The sequence below is a fragment of the Palaemon carinicauda genome, chromosome 10 (genome assembly GCF_036898095.1).
Source record: "Palaemon carinicauda isolate YSFRI2023 chromosome 10, ASM3689809v2, whole genome shotgun sequence".
In the NCBI taxonomy this organism is placed as follows: domain Eukaryota; kingdom Metazoa; phylum Arthropoda; class Malacostraca; order Decapoda; family Palaemonidae; genus Palaemon; species Palaemon carinicauda.
Genome location: NC_090734.1, coordinates 140646105 through 140651104, shown reverse-complemented (window position 1 = coordinate 140651104; position 5000 = coordinate 140646105).

Sequence of the window (5000 nt, the reverse complement as noted above, 5' to 3'; positions counted from 1 at the left end):
CTTTAAATCCTCTGTGAATTTCTAGTCAGACATTCTGCTTAAGAGACCCATCGTATTAAACCAAATTCTTTTTGAGTTATGAATAAATTGAGCTTTTAGGTAAACGAGAGAGAGAGAGAGAGAGAGAGAGAGAGAGAGAGAGAGATTCCCCCAACACCTCAGATTCCTTGGATGGGTTTTAAATTGCTCCTGCCACCATAAGGAATTCGTGGAATCGGCGAGAAAAACATGTCATTAAGAAACATCTCTTGGATGGGTCTTCCCACCTACTCCCTTAACCCCCCTCATCCCTGGCCCCCCACCCCCCTCCCCCCCCCAAAAAAAGGGGGAGGTTCTCTCGAGTCCCCTTATTGAGAAGTACCCCTCAGACGTAAACTCAATTAGGTCTCCGGGAAAAGGAGGCAATGCTCTCAATCCATCAAGATTCTTCGGGTGAATTGAATCCTGTTTTTCACACTCGTCTCCCTGTTTTCTGACAGCTCCTCCTGAAAAAAAAAATCTCCTGTTTGTCCCCAGTCCCTCTTGGACTCCTCTTGAAGTCCTTCCTGCTCCTATCGGGTCTTCCTGGAATCCTCCTAATTGAACGAGCCGATGTTTTCGGTTCGTTTTCCGCCTCGGTCAGCCAACCTCGTCCTTTTGGCAAAGGATTAGAAGAGGTCCTTTCCTTTTCCGTCTGATTTTTTTTCTTTCTTTCTTTAGTGTGTGTGGTTTCCGCTTGACTAAGAAGGAAATTGAGTATCTTGCTGTCAGTCGATTGTAGTGAGGCTTTAATTTGAAACCCTCTGAGGTGGCAATGTAAATACAAGCACACACACACACACACCCACATATATATATATATATATATGTATGTATATATATATATATATATATATATATCCCTTAAGGTGGTGATAGGGTTTGTACACCGCCATGATCAGCAAAGCTGTACTAGTCAGGGCCACCCATATTAGGTTGGATTGAACGATCAATCTAAAATCCCCTACCATCACTAATCCACACTGGCCAGCCTGGTAATACAAACTGACCAAAGCCTGGACATGAATAACGTGTCTAAGGCCTTTGTCCTGCAGTGGACTAGAAACGGTAGCATTTGTTGTTAATGTTGTTGTTGTTGTGTGTGTGTATATATATATATATATATATATATGTATATATATATATTGATATATATATACATATATATATATATATATATATATTAATATATATATATATATATATACATACATACATATATATATATATATATATATACATGGTCAGATATATCATTGTTTAGTAATATTGATAACCTTACGAAGAGTGAGTTTATTATAACGTTCAAATCGAAAAGTAAAATGCATTCAATGGAAAATATTATCTTGGCTTCTTAATTATGGTTGTGCTAGTACGGGCTCTCTCTCTCTCTCTCTCTCTCTCTCTCTCTCTCTCTCTCTCCATCATTATCATTATGTTAGGGAAAGTGAAGATCTTCTGGTAAAAGAGGAGGTCAGTGTTATTAATTGTATATTAATATATTATCATTGATGGATAAATAAAATGACAAATTACTGATTTTTGGGAAAAGAGTTGGTTCTCAGAAGGTAAAAGTAAATCACTCAAAAAATTTTTCTCAGAAAAAAAAAATTTATTACTCAAAACACGTCATTTTTTAGTGCAAGGAAAAACTAAATTAAACAAAACACGTAATTTTTTAGCGTAAGGAAAAACTAAAATAAACAAAACATGTCATTTTTTAGCGTATGGAAAAACTAAATCCAAGAAAATACGTCATTTTTTAGCGTAAGGAAAATCTAAATTAAACAAAACGTGTCATTTTTTAGCGTAAGGAAAAACTAAATTAAACAAAACACGTCATTTTTTAGCGTAAGGAAAATCTAAATTAAACAAAACGTGTCATTTTTTAGCGTATGGAAAAACTAAATCCAAGAAAATACGTCATTTTTTAGCGTAAGGAAAATCTAAATTAAACAAAACTTGTCATTTTTTAGCGTAAGGAAAAACTAAATTAAACAAAACACGTCATTTTTTAGCGTAAGGAAAAACTAAATTAAACAAAACACGTCATTTTTCAGCGTAAGGAAAAACTAAATCAAACAAAACACGTCATTTTTCAGCGTAAGGAAAAACTAAAGCCAACAAAACACGTAATTTTTTTAGTGTAAGGAAAAACTAAATTAAACAAAACACATAATTTTTTAGTGTAAGGAAAACTAAATTAAACAAAACACGTTATTTTTTAGCGTAAGGAAAAACTAAATTAAACAAAGCACGTAATTTTTTAGCGTATGGAAAAACTAAATCAAACAAAACACGTCATTTTTTAGCGTAAGGAAAAACTAAATTAAACAAAACATGTCATTTTTTAGCGTAAGGAAAAACTAAATTAAACAAAACACGTCATTTTTTAGCGTAAGGAAAAACTAAATTAAACAAAACACGTCATTTTTCAGCGTAAGGAAAAACTAAATTAAACAAAACACGTAATTTTTTAGCGTAAGGAAAAACTAAATCCAACAAAACACGTCATTTTTTTAGTGTAAGGAAAAACTAAATTAAACAAAACACATAATTTTTTAGTGTAAGGAAAACTAAATTAAACAAAACACGTCATTTTTTAGCGTAAGGAAAAACTAAATCAAACAAAACACGTCATTTTTTCGCAGAAGTAAAAATTAAATCACTCAAAACGTTATTTTTTCGCGGAAGAAAAATTTAAATCACACAAAACACGTAATTTTTTTGCTGAAGGAAAAATTAGATCAATCTAAACGCGTCATTTTTAATCGTCAGCAAAATGAAAATACTCTCTCTCTCTCTCTCTCTCTCTCTCTCTCTCTATATATATATATATGTGTGTGTGTCTGTATATATATATATATATATGTGTGTGTGTGTGTGTGTATGTATATATATATATATGTGTGTGTGTGTGTGTGTATATATATATATATATATATATTTACTAAATATCAAGACATTTCATGATAAATACGATCAAATTAACTTCATAAAAGACTAATAATGATAATGATTTAATGGAAGACTTGGCTCGGAAGTGATTACGTTTAATTGTAAGAGAAGAGAAAAGTTTCTTCTTGGTTTTTCCATTAAGAAAAAACTAAGGGAAAAAACCTTCCCTCGTCGTCTTCCTCAAAGTTTTCTTCATTTCTTAACTTCTTTTGGCTTTGAAAGGTAAAGATTCCTAGGATTCCAGATTCCTATCATTGACCTAAATTCCAACAGGAATAACAGGCGAACAATCCCCCAAGTATCCCTTCCAAAGAACCCATATAAGTCTTTTTTTTTTTTTTTTTTTTTTTTTTTTTTTTTTTTTTTTGTAGAAAACTGTTTACGAACAAATTCAAGAAGTCTTTGATTTACTCTGTAAAAAAAAGAAAAATAACCAATTAATTTTAATCTTTTTTTTTTTTTGTACCTTTTCGTGGGAAACTGTTTACGAACAAATTCAAAAAAATTTGTCTTATATTCTATACAAAAATAACTTATTAATCTTTAATTACTTTTCCCTTATTTCTTTTTTTTTTCTTAATTGTAACTTTTCGTCGGAAACTGTTTATGAACAAATTCAAAAGTCTTTGTTACATTCTATAGAAAAATAACTTGTTAATTTTTAATTATTTTTTCCTGTTTTTCCTTTCCTATGCCTATGCGTAAGAACTTGTTTACGAACAAATTCAAAGTCTTTGTTTTATTCCATAGAAAAATAACTTTATCTAATTAATAATTTTCTTTCGAAAGTCGCATATAAAAAAAAAATTCTCAAATTCATACACAGAAAAAAATAGGAAAATTGAAACTTTTTTCGATTTCTGTCACATATTTATTCAAGATATTTAAGTAGATCTTTTTAAAAAATCAATTTTTATAGTAACAATGAAATAGATTTTAAAATTTCTAAAAGATAAATGTTATTTTTAAATGCAAAAAAGAGACTTAGGATTCAGATGAAAATCTTATTTAAATTAAGGAACGTTCAAAGACAAAGATTTCCCCACTAAAAATTATCTCATTTTATCTAGGAACAGACAAAGACGTAGAATATCCATAAAAATATCGCTTCTCAATTAATAAACAGACATAAACGTAAAATCTCCCCAAGAGTAACCTTTTATTTAATCAAGAAACAGACAAAGAGGTAGAGTTTCCTTACTAAAGATTATCTCATTATGTTGAAGGAACAGACAAAGATGTAGAATATCCATTAAAAATATAAAAAAAAAAATTTAATAAAGGAAAAGACATGAATGTTAAATCTCCCCTAAGAGTAACTTTATCTTAATCAAGAAACAGATAAAGAGGAAGAGTTTCCCCATTAAAAAATATATCATTCTGTTGAAGGAACAGACAATGACGTAGAATTTCCACAAAAATATTATCGTTTCTTAGTAAAGGAAAAGACATGAACTTTAAATCTCCTCTAAGAATAAGCTTACTTTAATCAAGAAACGAAGAGGTAGAGTTCCCCACTAAAACCTATCTCATTCTGTTGAAGGAACAGACAAAAACGTAGAATATCCATTAAAAAATATCTCTTTTTAATTAGGGAAGGTACATATAACGTAAAATCATCCCAAGAATAACCTTTAACCGAGAAACAAAGAGGTAGAGATTAACCCCCCCCCCCCCCTCCGCCCCATGATGTTAACTTATTTCTATAGAGGAACTGACAAAGGCCCATAGCATCGCGAACAGATGGTAGCAATACGATTACCGTAATGGAAGTCCTTCCAGGATATGGTAGGAGCCAACCAGGCCCTTATACCAAGGACTCAACGACAGGATTATAGGATCAAAGGGATCCGCAGCTTTGAAGGCTACATCCACAGAAGTCCTCATAAACCTGTCCCGTTGGGTTCCATCAAGTGGTATTCTGTTTGCGACGTATACAGACAATCAGATGTAAATTGAATCTATATAATTAATTCTTTTTCTGTCTCTTTCTCTCGATATATATATATATATATATATGTATA